The sequence below is a fragment of the Mustela nigripes genome, chromosome 13, assembly GCF_022355385.1.
Source record: "Mustela nigripes isolate SB6536 chromosome 13, MUSNIG.SB6536, whole genome shotgun sequence".
Taxonomy (NCBI): Eukaryota; Metazoa; Chordata; class Mammalia; order Carnivora; family Mustelidae; genus Mustela; species Mustela nigripes.
In genome coordinates, this window is record NC_081569.1 from 75,872,139 (window position 1) to 75,892,255 (window position 20,117).

At 35.4% G+C, this 20,117-nt stretch overlaps 1 long non-coding RNA gene across 1 annotated transcript in view; it reads left to right on the top strand.

Moving 5' to 3' along the window:
• The first annotated feature begins 2,597 nt into the window (after positions 1–2,597).
• LOC131998764 (uncharacterized) overlaps positions 2,598–20,117 on the top strand; it is a 99,579-nt gene continuing 82,059 nt past the window's right edge. Inside the window, exon 1 of the long non-coding RNA XR_009398853.1 lies at positions 2,598–2,633. This is a non-coding gene — a long non-coding RNA (uncharacterized LOC131998764). The remainder of the gene's footprint in view (positions 2,634–20,117) is intronic.

The window sequence follows — 20,117 nt, forward strand, 5'->3', positions numbered from 1 at the left end:
AGCAGTGAGAGCCTCCATTTTTGATTGCACCTCATTAATAGCTTTTTTGATTTCAACTTGGTTAGATTTTAGTTCTTTTATTTCTCCAGAAAGGGCTTTTATATCTCTCGAGAGGGTTTCTCTAATATCTTCCATGCCTTTTGCGAGCCCGTCTAGGACCTTGAGAATTGTCATTCTGAACTCTAGATCTGACATATTACCAATGTCTGTATAGATTAGGTCCCTAGCCTTCGTTACTGCCTCTTGTTCTTTTTTTGTGTGTTGAATTTTTCCGCCTTGTCATTTTGTCCAGATAAGAGTATATGAAGGAGCAAGTAAAATACTAAAAGGGTGGCAACAACCCCAGGAAAATATGCTTTAACCAAATTAGATCCCAAATCGTGAGGGGGGAGAAAGGGGATAGAAAGAGGTTCAAAAAGGAAGAAAGAAAAAAAAAAAGAAAAAAGAAAATAAAAGAAAAGAATTAAAAAAAAAAGAAAACAAATAAGAAAAATATAAAAAAGAAAAAATATATATATTGGATATACTAGTTAAAAAACGTTAAAAAAGATAAAGGTAAAAGTTAAAAAAAAATTTACCAGAAGGCGAGAAAAAAAACCAAAAATGAAAAGAAAAAAATTAAATTAACTGCAAAACTAAAAAAAATCATAGGAAAAAGCCATGAGTTCCGTGCTTTGCTTTCTCCTCCTCTGGAATTCTGCTGTTCTCCTTGGTATGGAAACTGCACTCCTTGGTAGTTGAACTTGGTCTCGCCTCGATTTCTTGTTGATTTTCTGGAGGAGGGGGCCTGTTGTAGTGATTCTCAAGTGTCTTTGCCCCAGGCGGAATTGTACAGCCCTTATCAGGGGCCAGGGTGAGTAATCTGCTTGGGTTTGCTTTCAGGAGCTTTTGTTCCCTGAGAGCTTTCTGTAGAGTTCTGGAGGACAGGAATACAAATGGCGGCCTCCTGGTCTCCGGCCTGGAGGAACCCAGAGCCCACGGCCCCACTCCTCAGTGCGCCCTCAGAGAACAGCGCCCAGTTACTCCCGTCTGCCTGACCTCCGGCCTGGCTCCGAGCTTATGGAGCCTGCGACCCGTTTCAGGGTAACACCAAGCTGCGAGCTTACTGTCGGCTCTGTCTCTGTAGCCAGCTTTCCCATTCTAATACCCGCAAGCTCTGCGACACTCAGACACCCCCGATCCTTCTGTGACCCTCGGGACCTGAGGCCACGCTGACCCCGCGTGGTTTTCGCCCCGGTTTAGCCTCTGGAGCGATGTCCCTCAGCAGAACAGACTTTTAAAAGTCCTGATTTTGTGCGCTGTTGCTCCGCCGCTTGCCGGGAGCCGGCCCCTCTCCCCCGGGGTCTATCTTCCCGTGGCTTTGGATTCACTTCTCCGCCGGTCCTACCTTTCAGAAAGTGGTTGTTTTTCTGTTTCCAGAATTGCTGTTCTTCTCTTCGATCTGCGGATGGATTTTCAGGTATTTGCAATCTTTAGATAAGCTATCTAGCTGATCTCTGGCTAGCTGAAGTAGTCTCAGTCTGCTACTTCTCCGCCATCTTGACTCCTCCCAATGTGTTTTTTTAATATCTGCATTTTTACTCTTACAGTTAAACTTCAATTTCCTTGAGGATTGGGACCTTGCCACATATTTTTTTCATTTAAGTACATCTCACTTCTCATTTAAATTAGATAGTTCAGCTGTTAAAGATTCATTTGTAATTTTTGCCATTCATCTTAAAATAACACTTTAGAGTTATAATGACTGAGTCTAATCCCCTCTTTTTATTTAAAATTTGAATTTTTTTAAAAACAGTTTCTATACCCAGCTTTTTTCTCTTCCAAGTTAAATTATCTCTTTTTCCCTTAACCATTTGTCATATGACAGTGGAGTTGAGATGGTTAATTTTATGGGCCAATTTGCCTAGGCTTTGGCACTCAAATATTTGGTCAAACACTAATCTAGATGTTGCTTAGAGATATTTTTTAGATGATATTAACGTTTAAATTAGTAGACTTTGAGTAAAGCAGATTGTCCTCTATAATGTGGGTGGGCTTCATCCAGTCATTTGAAGGCCTTAAGAAAGAGACTGTACTTACCCAGGAAGAGGGAATTCTACCAGCAGATTGTCTTCAGACTTGAATTTCAGCATAAACCCTTCCCTGGGTCTCCAGCTTGTCAGCACACTCTGTAGATTTTTGCCAGTCTTTACAATTGCATGATTGCATGAGCTGGTTTCTTAAAATCTCTCTCTCTGTAGATACATAGATAAATATAGATATAGATATAAATATAAATATGAATGTAAATATATACATCCTATTGGTTCTGTTTTTCTGAAGAACTCAGGCCAACACACGAATACTGTCTTTTCACTTGTTTACTCTCTTCTGAAATCATTATAGTTTATCAGTGTTCCACTTAATATATGGCTTCCAAACAGACACAGTGCTCCAAATATGATCTTACCAGTGTAAGGTACAGGGACATTATTGACTTCCTTCCTAAATACTGCCTTTGTGTAAATGCAGCATAAATGTGTGTGACATTTATTGGCTCATATTGAATTTCTCATTGATTAAAAAATTATCTAACTCTAGCATCTGTTTTGTTCCAGGAGTTGTGTTGGGAGCTGTGACTATGGACCTACAAGGTATAGTCCCGTTCCTCAAAGTATATGGATATTTTTTCCTATTTAAATTTTTTAAAAATTTATTAATTATATTTATTAACATATAATGTATTATTTGCCCCAGGCGTACAGGTCTGTGAATCACCAAGTTTGCACACTTCACAGCACTCACCATTTCATATACCCTCCTCAATGTCCATAACCCAAAACCCTCTCCAATTTTTTTCCTATTTGTAATCTTTGCTATCCTGTGTTTGTGAGGTTGACTTTTTAACCAGGAGTATTAGACTTTATATTTATCTTCTAGAATTCCTTCTTACTGAATTTGATCCATTGTTCCAACATTTATAATGAAAAAAATACTGATTTTTTAAAATCATGATTCTATTATTCAATACTTGACTATTTCTCTAAATTAATTACATCTTTCTACATCTATATTCATTTTTTAATTCAAAATTGTGAATAAGGCTCACAACAGGTTCAAAAATGAGCCGTGTATTTGTCATGGGTTGAGAATAATTGTTCAACTAACACGTACCACATAATTTACAAACATCCTCTTCATATATATCTTGTCCAAAAGACATCAACAGAACACTGCATTAAATGCCTCATTGAAATGCAGATTCACTATGTCTATATAATTTAATTAATTTGGTATAATTTATTCTTAGTTAATTTAAAGTGGCTCTTGGTGATTACCACTTCCTTTTCTAGGTGTTCATGAGCCATCTGTCTAATTATATGTCTTGGAATTTTGTTGGTAATTGAGAGAATGCTTTAAGATGTGTAATTTTTATATGTACATTTTAATTTTACATGGAATTCAGTAAAATATCTCATTTCTCAGCATCTTTCTATATATCTTTTTTTTTTTTTAGCATTCTTCCCAGTCACCATGATCATCCATTGGTGCTGTAATTATAAACAGAGGTTGTCTTGTGGTATCCAAGGGCAGGGATACAACTGTATTTCAGATGACTCACATACCAGTCTATTTGAAGGGAACTCAGTAATTTCTCTCCTTCTGTTATCTCTGTTCTTCTCTTCATGTCACTTTTTTGGGGGGTGGGAGATATTTTTATGTTTTCGAGTTAGGAAGTAGTGGCTAATACCAATAACACTCAAATTTGTATCCTATTTTATAGGTTTCAGAAAGTAGCTTATTTTAGGTTGAAATATCTTATTCCATATTCTATGCAGAGAGTGTTTTTGTTTCTCTTGGTTAAGGTTTCTATGTTTGAATTAATCAGTATTGTCAGGAGATGGAGTTATAATGTATGAACATGACTACCCTATTGAAATGTGGATGGCAGGAAGTAGAATGGAGTTTCCAGAGCTGGAGATGAAGTACAGATAACCCAGTAGGTATCCAAATCATGCTTGGTGTGTCATTTAGGTATTCAAGTGTCAGAACTGGGCAGTCTGGACACAGGACACTTAGAACTGGAAAGTCAGTACCTGAAATTAGTCCCTGTTTTTCCTGGGATATCAGGTCTCACCTCTACACTTTCCTCCATGTGCGTGCCTTATGGTCTTGCTGCTTTTAGAGTACTTGCACACTTGGGCTAGTTAAGGCTTTTGTTTCTCCATGATGTCAGTGTGCACATGGCTCAGATTTGCCATGATGCTAATGCTAGTCTGCCTTAAAATGACTTAAAAAAATTTTTTTTTAAATGACTCTTCAATTCTACTACTTACCTTTATCTGACTACTATATCTGTGTAGTGGTTTTTATTTGCATTTGTTTTATCCTTACTAGTATAAAGATGCATTTCCATCATAGAGAATGTAAGCACTAATTCCTTTTGCTTATTTATTATTTTTGATTAATATGAAGCAATCAGCATCAAGTACTGGAATTAACTATTTTTTTTTTTTTTACTATTTTTCTTTTTTAAAAAGTATCTTTCTCATGGCTGACAGAACTTTTTATTATCTTTAGTTATCTCGTAACTCTATACTAGACTTTATATTTCTGGAGTCTGTGCAATCTTCTTCAGCCTCAGTTTCCTCATCAGTAAAATGGAAGTAGAGATACCTCTATGTGAACGATTTAACATCTTTTATACACATAAAGATGTTCAAAATTGTAATCCTTTCTTTTTATCCTCCTTATAGTGCATTCAGGAAAATATATGTAGCTGTTAGTTCCCTTTATATACTGTTCCCTTTTGTTTCCTCCTTGTTGTTGATGTTTATAATTTTCTCATCAGAATTTGTTTTTCAAGACCTCCAATCTTTTTAAAAGACATGAAGTCATGGAATCACTCAGATCTCCTCTCTGAAATTTTTGAAATCTGCTTTCTAAAGTCCAAGCTACCTGTCAGACTGCACTGAGTGTTTTCTTTCTGGGCTATTTCAAGCACTAAGATGACAAGTTGACTTTCTTTCAAGGTTCCTGTCACTTGAATTTCATGAACCAGTTCTTTCTTTTTGGTCAAAGTTAAATTCAGAGTAATAGTCCCTCATTGCTTCATCAACTAGCTGAGAGATAATATTTGCAGCAAAATGAGACTTCTAGCAGATGTTCATTGGCATCTCAGCTAGAACTTGCATATCTCTAGTTCATTTTCACATCAACGTCATTTATACCTCTCACGCTAATCATCGCTATGGTATAGTGCACTATTTCTCAGACTGTGGCCAGAGAATGAAATTTCATGGACCATGAGTATTATGTAGAAATTTAAAATTGTGTGTGTTTTATTTTAATAATAATCTAATAACTTAATGTAACCACATTCTGGGTTATTATTTCATTTATTATATTTGCATACATATTTATGATCTCACAGATGGTAAGTGCTCACCTAATGTGACACTATTTAATATTGTTGTGCTGGTGAAATAAGTAGGGCTACCACTAAGATAGCATATCTTAATGTCAAAATGAGAACAATAATCTTGTATTTGTTGCTGAATTATTTTATTTGGTAGAGAACCACAACTTATTTTTTTGCCAATTAAATTTGCAATTAAAAGGTAATTTTCTTTTTTGAAATAGTAACTTTTAAAAAATTCTAGTGTAGTTAACATATGGTGTTATATTAGTTTTAGTTGTACAATATAGTGTTTCAACAGTTTTGTACATTACTCTGTGTTCATCATGATAAGTATGCTGTTTATCCCCTTCCCCTATTTCACTCACCCATTTCTTTCATCAGTGTTTTATAGTTTTCAGAGGACAGGTCTTTCATCTCCTTGGTTGAGTTTATTTCTAGGTATTTTATTATTTTTGATGCAATTAAAATGGGATTTTTTTCTTAATTTCTCTTTCTAATACTTCATTATTTCTGTATAGAAATGCAATGGATTTCTGTATATTGATTTTGTATTCTGTGACCTTACTGAATTCATTCATCAGATCTAGTAATTTTTTGGTGTAGTCTTTAAGGTTTTCTATATACTGTATCATGTCATCAACAAATAGTGGAAGTTTTACTTCCTTTCCAATTTGAATGCCTTTCATTTCTTTTTGTTTTCTGATTGCTGTGGCTAGGACTTCTAGTACTGTGTTGAATAAAAGTGGTGAAAGTGGATGACATACTGTCTTGATTCTGATCTTAGGGGAAAAGCTCTCCAGTTTTCATTATTGGGTATAATACTCGATGAGTTTTTCACCCAAGACCTCTATTATGTTGAGGATGTTGTACTACGTCAAGTGCTTTTTCTGCATCTACTGAAATGATAATTTTTAAATTCTTTCTCTTGTTGATGTGATGTATCCTGTTTATTGATTTGGATGCAACCACCCTTGCATCCCAGGAATAAATTCCACTTAATCATGGTGGATGATTTTTTTTTAAAGATTTTATTTATTTATTTGACAGAGATCACAAGGAGGCAGAGAGGCAGGCAGAGAGAGAGAGGAGGAAGCAGGCTTCCAGAGGAGCAGGGAGGTCCTGGGATCATGACCTGAACCAAAGGCAGAAGCTTTAATCCACTGAGCCACCTAGGCACCCCTGATTTTTTTTTTTTTTTTAACGTATTGTTGGATTTGGTTTGCTAATATTTGTTGAGGACTTTTGCATCTATGTTTATTAAAGATGTTGGCCTGTGATTCCCTTTTTTTTATGGTATCTGTTACTAGTTTTGGTATCAGGGTCATGCTGGCCTCACAGAATGAATTTGGAAGCATGCCTTCCTCTTCTATTTCTCTCTCTCTCTCTATTTATTTATTTATTTATTTAAATTTTTTGGTGGAGGGAGCTGGGGCAGAGGGAGAGAGGGAGAGTCTTTAGCTGCCTCCATCCCCAGCACAGGTGTGGGGTTCAATCTCATGATGCATTTATTACTGTTATGACTGAGCCAGTTTTGCTTTCAGTCTCCTTGTCTACAATGGCTCTTTGCCCATTTGGGGCAGGGTTTTGTCTTTGTCCTTTTGTCCTTAGTGGGCAGGTCTGGGGCTACCTTGGCCTTGAGTTGGGTCAGAGCAGGTATTTATTTGCCAGATGCAGTAACACTGACCTGCAGGGTGCTTTCCCTGTTTTGTCCCCCTGAGAAACTTTCACTGGTGGGAGGGCCCCACAGTTATTTTGTCTGCCCCCCGCTCATTGCTGGGGTGACAGTTGAACCAGAGAGTGTGGATTTCTTCCTCTCTCTCTGAGGCATGGGTCACTTTGGAGTGGCGCTGGCCCCTGTGAGCTGCTTGCATACTGCCAGGCTTGTGGCCAGTGCTTTGGATGAGTTTCTAAGAAGGGCCTGTTGGAGGGGACAGGTCTGCAGAAGAATGTGGGGGTGGGGCTTACAGTGCCGGCAGTATCCATGCTTGTCTACTGAGGGGACCTGCAGCCACCTAGAGGACTCTTGCAGAGGCTAAATTGGAGGGGGTGGATTCACAGAGGCACACAGAGTAGGGAGTGGGGCACACTATTAGAAGCAGGTGGGGAGTGTTGTGCTGAGCTGGTTCCTTCAGGTGTTTAAGTATCTAAGCTGGGGGCCAGGAAGGGAAATGTGTCCTGCCAGTTTTTTGGTTTGGGGAAGTCTCCTAAAGATATCTGACCCTCCAGCACATGCTCTGAGATTAATAAATGAATCTCCTTACCTGTATCCCAAGGGTTTTTCAAACTGCTGCTTCTATGCTATATCTCTTTGAGGCTCTTTGTTGTGTTCTCTTTAAAGAGCAGGGACTCAGTTTACTACAGCCCTCTAGTTCTCCCAGCGCTGAGCCTACTGATTTTTAAAGTTTCACATGTTAAGCCCCACTGATTGTTGGGCCTCTTTGGTTTTCAAAGCTAAATGTTCTGGGGATTCCTCTTCCCTGTACTGGCCAAGGGGATTTGCCTCCTTTCCGTTCTGTGAGCCTGCACTATCCCTCTTTCCCATGGACCATTCCTTGAATTCATTTGGCTCCCCAGTGCAACTCTGCCCTTCTTACCCTCTTTGATGTGGCCTCTTTTCTACATTTACCTGTGGAGAGTCCATTCTGTCAGTCTGCATTTCATTTCTTTGGTTTATTTACACTGATACCAGTGTTATCTAATTGTATCCGTGGGAAGAGCTGAGTTTAGGATCCTTCTACTTTGCCAGCTTCCCCAGAAATCCCTTAGTAATAAAAGACATTTTTATTGAATAAAAATATAGTTTTTTAGATTAAAACATTGATTTGACTTGATGCAAAAGGCAAAGTAATAATTCAGTTGTTAATGGCTAATAAGAAAGAGTAGGAAAATAATGCATCCTTATCATATGAGGGCCATATGGTTCTGTGGGAATAATGGTGTCATAGAGTTTGAAGAGAAAAAGTGGAGAAAGAGTTGAATCATTAAATGACGCACATAAAATAGCCTAAAGCATAACAATACATTTCATATCTACTTTAGTTTTATTTAAGAAAACAGATATTCCATTAAATAATGTTGAATGTTGTTGGTGGTATTGGCCATTATTCTAATTTAGGCTACACTTTATAAATTTTAATTTTGTGCTAGAGTTCAGATAGGTGTTGGAGTTTAAACAGTGAGACTGAGGAATTCTTGTTGCTAGGTTAATGGAGCTTTCTGGGCAGAGTCAGGGATGTCACTAAAGCCTGATTATTACTGCCTTGGTGCTCTTAAGCCCATGAGATACAGTGGTATCCCTTGAGATGACAGGTGAATGAAACAACATCTTTTCATCCACCCCCCACCACCACTTACATAGCTGTTTTACATTAGGTAGATGAACATCAGGCTTTTAGGTTACTAGTCAAAGGGTTAAAAATAGAAATATAACTACCTCTGAGTATATTTTTATTTAAGGAAAAATCTTAATGCAGCCTGACTTATCTGTGTGGATGATCTCAGATTGTGTGTGAGAATACTGGGGAAGAAGGTAAGGCCAGGGTGGATAAATAAAAGGTTCAGGAAGAGAAAGAAGGAGAAAATAGAAATGAAAAATAGAATGCAAATCCCAATGAAGTTGAGATTAATGATATAATCTAAAATAATTCTAAAACTACAAAATTGTTAATTCAACCAAGATAGAATATATATATATATATATATATGATTATTTTCTGATATTTTATTTCTCCGCTTTTTTCCTGTAATTGAATACAATATAGTATACTGATTTAATTTTAAATCCAGAAACATTTAGATTATGAGATAATCATTATATTCATGGTATGAGCAGATACTAGTTAAAATTTCAAAAGAGACACATATCTGGTAACAAAATTAAATACAAAGGCAAAAATTTTTAAAGCTGAATATGTAAAATTTGTCATCAGAAAAGTAGGTTCTGAAAGATCCCAATTTATACTTTATTCTAATACCAGAGTAATATACTTCAAAAATGTTAACTTTTACAAGTAATCATGAATAAAATTAAAATAAGATATACTTCATCTAAAACACTAGAGAATGTAAAAGTAGAAAAAAGGTAGTCCATTTAGAAGAGGTTGACTGAAATAAAATAATACAATAATAAATATGAATGAGATAAATTTACTTATTAAGCAATTGGAGTTTAGGTAAAATTTTTTTTAAAAAAACTATGTTGTTTACAAGAGATGCTTGAAAAACAAAGTGATTAAAAATATAATTACATTAAACAAGAAAATGTTAAAAAAAACCCCACAAAATTGTATTAGTAATATAATATCAAGTAAATTAGGTGATTTGTTTTGACTAAGGTTTAAGTCAGAGGAGTCACTGAACTATGAATGAGCATTCTTACAAAGTGGTCTGATAAAGCATCAATATGTAAAAGATAACTAAAAGAAATACAAACCAGAAAATCCATACTAAATATAAAGAAAGAATGTCTTTGGGGCACCTGGGTGGCTCAGTGGGTTAAGGCCTCTGCCTTCTGCTCAAGTCATGATCCCAGGGACCAGGGATCGACCCCTGCATCAGGCTCTCTGCTCCTTGGGAAGCCTGCTTCCTCCTCTCTCTCTGCCTGCCTCTCTGCCTACTTGTGATCTCTGTCTGTCAAATAAATAAATAAAGTTTTTTAAAAAAAAATGTCTTTGATAAAAACTAGCAGAAAAATCTTATACAAGTAGAATAAACTAAACATAAAATGTAAATATTATATTGCAACTGATTTCTCCAATAGGTGGAGAAAATCCTGATTTTGGAAGAGTTAACTATCTGAAAATAATATTAATCTATATCTGCTTTTAATGTGCTCCCCATATAAATTAAATTTAGGATGAATTAGTGATCTACATTGGTCAAATATTTTGTAGATATACGACCTACAATATTAGACTTTAGGAGATCCACAATAAGTATTATTTTAAAATTCCCAAGCTTTTTTTCACCAGTGAGTCTTATCTAATATAACTTAATATTTTTTTCCAGACTTACTTGATCATGGAATGTTTTCCCATATAATAATATTGTATTAATTTCTCAGGTAACTAAAACTATACTGATAATAACCTGGGCAAGTGCTGTGCTATAGAAAATGTTGATAACTACTCTCACTATTTTTTTTTCCTGGAACAGATAGCTAATGAGATACAAGATGTCTAAATTTTAGAGTGGATATTGCCCAAGTCATTATTGTTTTGATGAGAATGTCACTACCTCAAAAAACCTATTGGACCTAATAAGTGAGTTCCATGCATGGCCTTTTATAAAATCAGTATTACTTGTATATACCAACAAGAAAAAATTAGAAAAATTTGATAAACATCATATTCATTATATTATTGGAATGAATTAAAGTTAAAAAATTTTGTTGGACTCTGTATTAAAATAAAATTTTGCAAAACTGTGCTTAAAGACATTTTAAATATAACCTCACTAAATGTAGTGACATGAGTGGGAATAAGTTTCTAGAATCCTATTCTAATTCTTCCTAGCTCACTTTCTTAGTTCAATCAAAAGTCCTCTTTTTAACATGAGGCATTTAAGGAAAAGATACTCAGCAGAGTAAGGCTAACATCCCTTAAGATTTTCCCATGAAGAGGATGATTCATCATTCATTGCAATCAGTCAGAGGAGTAAGGGTCTAATTATATTCTGAATTACTTTACCCCACATAGGGACACAAGTTCAATAATTCAGACCTTTTTTTTTTGGCTAACTTGTACTGCTTAGTAAAATTGGTACTTGATTTATAATTTATTTTGAGCTCATACATTATATTTCTTGAAACTTCCATAAGCAATATATTTTTTTTTATCTCTTATTATTTTTTAAAGATTTTATTTATTTATTTATTTATTTGACAGAGAGAGAGAGAGACAGTGAGAGAGGGAACACAAGCAGGGGAGTGGGAGAGGGAGAAACAGACTCCTCGCCAAGCAGGGAGCCCAATGTAGGACTCGATCTCAGGACTCCAGGATCATGAACTGAGCTCAGGGCAATCACTTAACCAACTGAGCCACCCAGGCGTCCCTAAGTCTACACCTTCTGAATAAACTTTAAATACAAATAATTTAAACAAATTTTCAGAAGTTGAAAATATATTTAAAAATATATTTAAAAAGGTGAAAATGTTTCTGATATTTTAAACATGTGATTAGATGATCAAACTTGCATCCAAATTTTCAAACATGGCCCAAACTTCTAGATTACTACAAAACTGATTTCATATAAGGCAAGTGATGAACATATCAACTACATTAATTCATGAGCTGATTTTTAATCCAAATTATCTCCTATTATACTTTCATTTTAAGAGCACAGGGGAAATGAGTACATTTTTATAGTTTGCATTGACTTATTTCTTGGATGTTTTTTCCAGCAAGGCAAAAACAAAATAGGCTTTGGAAAGTAAATCATTTATTCATTATCAGATTATCTATGGAAATAAGTTTGTAATTTGATACCTAACCATTATGCTTTTATCTGGAATCATATGAAAATTTGGAAAATAGAAACCCTTGCCAAAATTGGATGGGAGATCATTAGGATAGCTAAGGTCAGTCATCATACTTAGAAGCTTAATACAGAAAGGCCTTTATCTCTCTAAGAAGTATCAACAAGACTACATAACTCTCCCCTTCCCACTATCCATGGGTAGTGTGCCCACTCTCTCGTCCACAATCAGTATGAAAGAAAACATGATACTCAAAGAACCTTTTAATAATGTATTCTCACAAGCAATTTAATTGGTCTTCTATCTTGGGAAGAAAATAAAATCCACTTAAAGTTGAACTTCACCATCAAAATAATAAATAAATAAATACATGGAAAGCTAAAGACACTTCAAAATTTTGAAATTTGTTTCCAGATGCCAATGTCCAGGAAACTCCAGGGTTATATTTTAAAAAGAAACAAAATATTAATAGAAAATTACTAGAAATAACTGATATAACTACAATGAATGACTAAGGAAAAGACTATAAAATTAACTAATATATAAAAGGAATCCAGGAAACTAAAGGCCTAAACTTTATGATAAGCAGACACTAGCAACCAAAAGTGAGATTCAGGATCATTTTTACATCATTATTTTACTGAATTTATAATGAAGGTGCTTATTATGTTCTATTATGTTTACACAGGGCATGCAATACATAAAATAGGCCCCATGCCCTCAAGGAAAATGCCAGCCATGTTTCTAATCATTTCTACATGACAATATAAAGTCATAGACACATCTATATTATAAAACTATGGCATTTTTGCTTTCCAATAGCAGTGGATATTTTCAAGTAATGTCAATAGGAGGGAGGGAAGCAGGGAGAAGATGGATGTGGAGGGGAGTGGGGTAGAGGGTAAGGGAAAAGGAGGGAACTTTACCTCTAAACAAGCAACTATACTACCAAGTTTTATGTGAAACTTGTGAACAATGTACACTTTTATTGAGCTTTTCCTACCAGGCAGAATAAATATAAAAGGATTTAGCAGAAGAAATCTTCAAATGTGTTTTTTAAAGAGCTATATTTATGAGTATATAATACCATCAAGCTGTTCAAATGAATGTTTACACACAATTTAAAGGTCTTTTATCACATTTTTTTTAAAGATTTTATTTATTCATTTGACAGACAGATCACAAGTAGGCAGAGAGGCAGGCAGAGAGAGAGAGGAGGAAGCAGGCTCCCCGCTGAGCAGAGAGCCCGGGGCTCGATCCCAGGACCCTGGGATCACGACCCGAGCCGAAGGCAGAGGCTTCCAATCCACTGAGCCACCCAGGCGCCCCCTTTTATCACATTTTAACACTAGAGAAAATAGGAAACTACTTAACACCATTCAACAACTTAAAGAATTTTAAGATTATATCTTTAATAAAGATATTTTAGCAAAAAAAAAAAAAAACCTAAATCTTCTGAAGAAGGGAAATTTGGAAAGAGAATGTTATTTGAAATAGCTTTTGGCTAACATAGCAAACATTTTTATACTAAATAAAAAGAAAAGCCCGTATACTAGTAACAAAAGGATTTCTCCTATTTGGAAATATATTTTAATTTTCTATTGTGAATAAATTACTTAAAAGTCACTTTACTATGATTATATACAATATTTTATCAATTTTTCTGTAACAGGGACTCACAGATAAGTGATCAAAATTAAATCACAGAATGATTATATTACTAAAACTAAAAATGATCCCTGAAATTTGAGCTAAATATTCTTTAGCTAATGAAGCACATGGATAGCTGTAAACTAACACGATTCAAAATTTGTCAAAAGTAATTGTTGACATTAAAACTCAGATATTGCCACATGTCAAAGTGCTGTTTTCTTGTCATAGCAAGCCCACCCAACTCCTCAGTCATCCCTCTGGTTCAGCACAGTACTTACTAAAAAACATACAAAACACAGTTAACACACACATTAAAACACACACACACACACACACACACACACACACACACACACACCTTTTTAAGATACATAATATAATAATTCCAGAAGAGTCATTTATTACTTTATTTAGGTTTTATTTCATGTTGAGAGAGACATAACTTGACATTTAAAAATATGATTTATGATACCTGAATCCATCTTACAATAGAAGTACTAATGGGCACAGAAATGGTGTTGGATATGCTATATATCTCCTAAAATGAATGCTATATTGTAAAGGAATTGCAAACATGGCTGACACAAGGAAACATTCAGTTTTGTTTTTTCGATCAAGCTCCACTTCTAGGCAAAGTAAAGGACATGTGAAAGGGGGTGCTTAAGAATAATGGCAGTGTCCTTGCAAGGGGAGACTTTTTAGCACTTCAGATCTAGACTGAAATATGTGGGCAACAAATGAAAAAGATAACTAGCAACTTACAGCCCATTCTCTCATTTCTTTTTCTTCTCTAGAATCAACTCTTTGTTTTCAACTATTGTTAGCTTACACCACACACAACACATAGTTTAATCGACCTTAAATCTTGCAGATTCTTTAGAAACAGAGAAATTTAAAATTTATTAAAATGATATATTTCTCATTCACTCTTAACACTGATCCTCCCAATCTCTGGTTTACTTTGCCATTTAATCAACCCTGTACATGGTTAATAGTGCTGCTTGATGTTCTTACTGTTCTTATACCATTATCACCCTGTCTCCTTATATTAACAAAACATTCTTGGCCCCACAAGGCTTTAAGTAAATTTGCAGTCTTGTTTAATAACGCCCATCAGAGTGTCCTCAGCTACTTATGAGAGTTCCCTTACTTCTATTCAGTGATATTCTTGTAGTACTTTATCATACTCAGGGATACTTCATTCCCCTAGCCTCCCCACCAGGTAGCTTCACCACTGTCATTGATACTACTGATCCTCCTAAGACAATAGGTCCATTTCTCACAGCTCTCTATAATAGGGACCCACCACTGTTCACAATGATCCGGCATCAATGGTGTTCAGAACAATCCCTTGGCTTACTCCATTCGAGGCCTGGTATAAGCCCATTCCAGTTCACTACAGCTCAGCAAAGACCAAACTAAACATTTAAAATACATATATTTTGCTAAAGTTCAGGTAGAATGGAAGGCAAGTGTTACATAGTGAATTACTTATAAGGACTACTAGGTGTCACTACTCTCAGAGCCAATGGGCTAAATGTCTTCTTCAGTAGTCTTCACTAGGCCTTCTCCCCATCCCATCACCAATGCTGTTACAATGCATTAAAGAACCAGATACTCCCAACACTGGGATTACTTTAAATATATCTCCAGTTCCAAGTCCAAAGTGGAACAATTACAGTGATTCAACAAGAGGACATTTTTTTTTTTTTCGTTCAATAGGGTCCAAGTTCTGTCTCATTAGATATTATTCTCTGCTTTAGGAAACCCTCTTAGGTGGAAGACGGAAAATATTCACTCCTTTCAACTAAAGCCCTTCTACCGTCCATGAGGAGTATATTCTTGTTTGGTTTTAAGAAGATGACATTGGAACATGAAATCTAACATCAGCAAATTGTATATTATTCAGTGTTCAATGTCTTACCAATTGTGAAATATCAACAACCCAAACTATACATGGCTATGCCAAACTAAGGTCAGTTTCTTGGCATTTTCTTTAGTGGGAGCTGAGGAGCTTGCACATAAATAACTCTCAGTACAGTCCAAATTCATACTAAGGAAAACTACACTTAATATCTTAGTACATGATATCTGCACTCAGGTAACTTCAGCCTTCCCTAAGACTACTCAGGGAAGTTTTTCTCATGCATAACTAAAAGGTTTGTTTTAGTAATTTTACTTACATTTTTGACTTGGCTTTTTTTCTGACTGCCATGTGCATGGACGGTGGGTGAGAGAAAGATTAATTAATTTCAGCTGGGGCAAATTATACACCAAGGTACCCATCATATTATATACTTCTGAAGTTAACATCCTTAAACTAATCTTCAAGAACATCTCAGACTTCCTATCATATAATTCAATAATATCTCACTATTTGTTTACATGCAAGTTAGGGTGATCTTTATGAATCTTCATGATCCAACATAATTAGCTGATTGCCACATTATTCCTTCTGTTTGGAATCCTACCCTATTTTCTCTATAAGTCTATGTTCCTCGTTTGTTTAAAATTCAAGTCCAGCTAATGTTCACTAGTTGCCTTCTCACCATTTATTCCCCACTTCTCCTTTTTAATAGCCTCTTTTTCCACTTGAGATACAGGTGCTTCTGAAGAATTTAATTTCTTCCTCAATGACAATGGTGGAGCATATGCATTCCATCCTCCTCAGTCACAATAATTGGTTCAGATTCAATGGTGCTCTGAGAATTTCAGACTGCATTCCAGGATAATTCATTCTCTGGAGAGAGGGATGAGTGTATAGGCTCTGGAATTCTGAAATCATTATTTTAGGCACCAAATGAAGGGTGCCAGAATAGGATGCCAACATGCTGAGGAGGGCAAAGCCAAAAGACTGAAAAGGAATGGAACCAGACGCTGATGACATCATGCACTTTAGGATCATTCCTTTTCAGAATCCAAATCTACCTCTGGATTCTTCTGTTACAGGAGCCAAAAAAAATCCTCTTTTCTTTTTTTAAGCAGGTTGGACTTGAGTTTTCTATTTCTTGAAATGGATGGAAAGTAATACTATCTACCACATGTACTGTAAACCTCATCTTCTTTAGGAAGCCCTTTTATTCTTTTTTAAAAAATTATTATTTATTTATTTGACAGAGATCACAAGTAGGCAGAGAGGCAGGCAGAGAGAGAGAGGAGGAAGCAGGCTCCCCGCTGAGCAGAGAGCCCCATGCGGGACTCGATCCCAGGACCCCGAGATCATGACCTGAGTGGAAGGCAGAGGCTTAACCCACTGAGCCACCCAGGTGCCCCGGGCAGCCCTTTATTCTTGATCCCACCTGACTACTTCTTTTCTATTTATCCTTTCTTCAGCTGTTAAGAGGCATAATACTAGATTAATCTGCAATATCCATACTATTAGAAATTTAAATTACAGAAAATTGGTTTCAATATTTTAAATGTTTCTAATTACAAGCTTCTAAAGGCATAACGAAAATCTTCTGTTGCATTTTTTTGTTTCAAGAACCACACATTTCTCTCTAAAACATAAATTCAGTAAATGTCAAATACAAATAAAAGTGGTGAACAATGAAAATACTTGGATTATTTTTTACAGATAATAATTTAGTAATATACCTTCCATGATTAGTAGATTACTAATCCACCTGCAGTTGCACCTGAGAGATGCTGAACTTGCCTGGTCACTTAGCCTCTTCAATCAGTGCTACAACCATAAATATTTCGTGTTTGGTAGAGTTTCTTTCAGCTCTATATTCATTAACTTAATCATTTTGCTTCAATATTTTATTGACCACTTGCTTCAGTATAGAAGAATAAAATGAAGAGTATAGGTGCTAAGTTTAAAAAAAGATCAACATGTAAGTTTACCACTTATCTTCACTAATTCCAATCATGCAGAAGGACAGTTGCAGTAAGACAAACTCAGTGCTCACAGGAAATTTTTATACGCAGGTGTCTAAAACTAGTATGTCAACTCTAATGGCAAAAAAGACTTGCAAAATCAGCTCAGTTTTTCAATAATCTTATTCCCTACATGAATAAAACACAAGGTACTAAGAATGCTAATCTATGGACCTAAAGTTCAGTGGTAATAAAGGGTGTTCTTCTAATTCCCCTTAATATTCCTACTTGAATTGTTGCAATCATTGAATTGCTAAATGTGTTTGGATACTGTAGTATTTGTTTCCTAGATCAGAAATCAAATACACTGATGTTTTGGAAAGCTAAAAATTATTTGCTCTGCAAGCAATCAAATCTCCTTTAAAGACAAGGTTTTGCTCAGCAAAGATCTGAAAAACTGCAATTAGCCTTTCAACACTACTGTTTCCAGCACATGGCTCTTGACAGATTATACTCCACCTCTGTGCATTACTGGTTTGTTTTGTTTCAGTCACCTATGCTAATTTCTGTTCCTAAAAGCATGAAAACTTAAATACTTCTGGAGTCTCCTGAGTGTTTATAAGTGATGTTAAGTTATTCTAGTATTTGATTCCAAATATCACAAGTTGGTAAGTTTGCTGGTAATAAAACTGTCCAATAAACATTAATGTACTAGCAAATTTTTTCACAGGGTATCACTTAGATTTCTTTTAAACATCAAATCCTCACTACAGAGAATGAATTTAATATGTTAAAATAGTTTAAAAGTCAAAGTAGGCTCTGAAGGGCTGAAATGGTTTATAATTTAGATTTACATATTTCTCTTTCCAGATTTGACATTGGATTAAAACCCATAGGATTCCCTTCTCTTTTTCTAATGAGCCTCAATTCAAAAAATATTAATTGAATACCTACTCTGTGCCATGAAACATACATAGCAGTGAGGAGACAAGGGTATACAATATAGCAGGTCCCTGCTCTCAGGGAGCTTATGTCTAGTATGTAGTTCAGATTTATAAGGAAAGTAATTTCAGTACAACTGGAGAAATGTCTTGGATGGGGAAGCTCAAGATGCTACGGAACTGCCTGAAAGGGTAAGCATTATTACCTAGGTTTGGCAGAATCACGAAGGACTTCCTGGGAAATGATGTCTAAACTAAGAATTTAAGATTGAGTAGGATTTAGGCAGATACATTGAGGGGAGTGAGATGCTAGAAGAATATTGCAGAAGACAGCCCTTGCAAAGAACTGAAACGAGACCTTTAGGCAATAGTTACTGGATAATTTTCACAGAACTGGGTTAACAAAGCCAAACTGAGCATACAGAAATCTAAATGCAAATTTTGACTCTTGAACTTTCAGTATGGTATACACTGTATTCATTTCAGTAAGCTAGAGCATTCAGGGTCAGGGCCAGAGCCACAGATAAATAAGCAAAGGTGTTAGTGTTAGATTTGTGGATCTCTCTTGCTGTGTTGCATAAATTACAGCTGTTTATATGACTTCTTTCAGTTAATTACTCTAATTGGTTAATATCTAAAGAGAAAAAGGTTATAAATTAATTAATTTCTATTTGTCCCATATCAAAAATTAAAATCCATTATTTGCATGGAACAGTCTCAGATATAGTAATCTGTTACTTTATAGTAGGCATTCAGAGGGAGAGGACAGACCACTCAGGGAAGAGAGAAACAGAAGAAAATTCATATTTTAAATGCCTACTCCATGACAGTGTTTTTTACATAAGCAGATTTATTTAATCCCATTGAGAAAGTCTTTATTATTTGCATTGTGTGTATGGCGATATCAAAGCTTGTTAAGTTTAAAGTACTTGTTTGTTTAAATACGTAAAGTTTGTTACAGATGCTAAAATTTTAAATCACTGAAACACCAGTGATGGATTTGTGTAGCTAAGATAGTTGGTGTGTTGTATGTCCTTCACAATAAAGCATGTAAATGAAGGTCTTACGATGGGGTCATTGATTAGGAAGGTTCACATATGTATATTTCAGATGCAGACTTGCACATAACTTCAGTATAAAATTGTAAAAGTGTATATACTACCACAACCACTATGTCCCAATCCCTGTGCACACATGAATTTTTTGGCACATGCTTTCCACAGAGCAAACTGTCAACTTGGTAAGACACACACAGACTGTGAGCTTATGACAATATTATATTATGGATTGCACTCTTATTGAAAGTCATTTATACTTGGTTCACTTTAATATTTATGATAAAGAGAAGAGGTGTTAAAAGGCACTTTTTTCCAAATGGCTAGCAAGTTGATCCACTATTTATTGACTATTTTATCTTTTAATCTATGTTGCTTGAGAAGTCAATGTTATTATATATTAAGTTCTTTATATACATGGTTCTATGAAATCATGCCCTATTGTTTTCACTGACATGCTTCTTCTCTTTGCATATTGTTAATTATTAATTTAAATACCTTTATTTTTCAATGTTTCTTTTTTAAAGATTTATTTATTATTTATTTATTTGAGAGAGACAGAGATAGCAACAGAGAGCATAAGCAGGAAGAAAAGGGAGAAGCAGTCCTCCTGCTGAGCAGAGGGCCTGCCCTGGGTATCAGTCCCAGGACCCTGGGATCATGACCTGAGCCAAAAGTAGATGCTTAACTAATTGAGCTACCTAGGTGCCCCTATTTTTCAGTGTTTCTTTGGCTATTTTACTGTAGTTCTTCAAAATATAAAATATAAT